This window comes from Galeopterus variegatus, unplaced genomic scaffold (assembly GCF_000696425.1).
Source record: "Galeopterus variegatus unplaced genomic scaffold, G_variegatus-3.0.2 Scaffold208, whole genome shotgun sequence".
Lineage (NCBI taxonomy): Eukaryota > Metazoa > Chordata > Mammalia > Dermoptera > Cynocephalidae > Galeopterus > Galeopterus variegatus.
The window spans coordinates 801,261-802,318 of NW_007726319.1; positions in this window are offsets into that span (position 1 = coordinate 801,261).

Here is a 1,058-nt window from a genome sequence, read left to right on the forward strand (position 1 = left end):
CCACCGGGCCGGCCCCTCACGATGAATACTTTCTAATACAGCAAAGAATTCAAAATCTTAGAATGAATAATAAGAGTTGGTGGCTATTAACTAAAAGAGACTTTAGCCAAGCATTTTGTCAAGGGAGCAAATCTGATATGCTTATCCTTAATCATCATCCTTAAAAAAAGTTCTTTTGTTTTGCCATTAATTGATTTGGTCTTTGGATCTTTGGGATTTTCAGCAACCACGTTTCATTTCCCATGCTTTCAAATACTCTTCAGAGTGAGGGTTACATGAAGACACTAGTAGATTTACTATGTGTAAACCAAATAACATCCTGCAAATAAAAAAACATGTATACAGTGACCACTAAATGAGTTGCAGAATTAATGATGCTCCAGTCTCTTAAGACCATGTGTTACCTAGTTTGAAAGTAACTGGTCAGAACATTTTAAATATTCACAACACAAATTTATTATTTTTCTGACCTACTAGTTTTGTAGGTCAGAAGTCTGAAATGGATCTCATAAGGCTAAAAACAAGATATCAGCAGGGCTGTGTTCCTTCTGGAGGCTTCTACAGAGACTCCATTTCCTTGCCTTTCCCAGATTCTAGAGGCTGCCTGTATTCCTTGGCTGTGGCCCCTTCCCCTTGCACTTTTAAAGACTGCTGTGATTACATTGGGCCCACCTGGATAATCCCAGATAACCTCCCAATTTATGGTCAGCTGATCAGCAAACTTAATTCTATCTGCAACCTTAAATTTCCCTTTGCCGTAACAACATATCCACAAATTCTAGGGATAAGGATGCAACACCTTTTGGACGAGAGTGTTGAGCCACATTATTCTGCCTAACACTTATATTATCTGAAAGACTTCTTAATAGAAACTGTAAAGTAAAAATATTAGTTTCTACACCCAAAAGTTAGTTCTATTGTCTAAACTGAAAGAAAATTAATAAATACTTGGGATTACTAGAAAACCCTTAAAACAAATGAATATTTATGACTTGTACCTAAACAAATACTATAGTTAATAGATGCTAACTTATTTAAGAAAAGGTACAATAATCAGA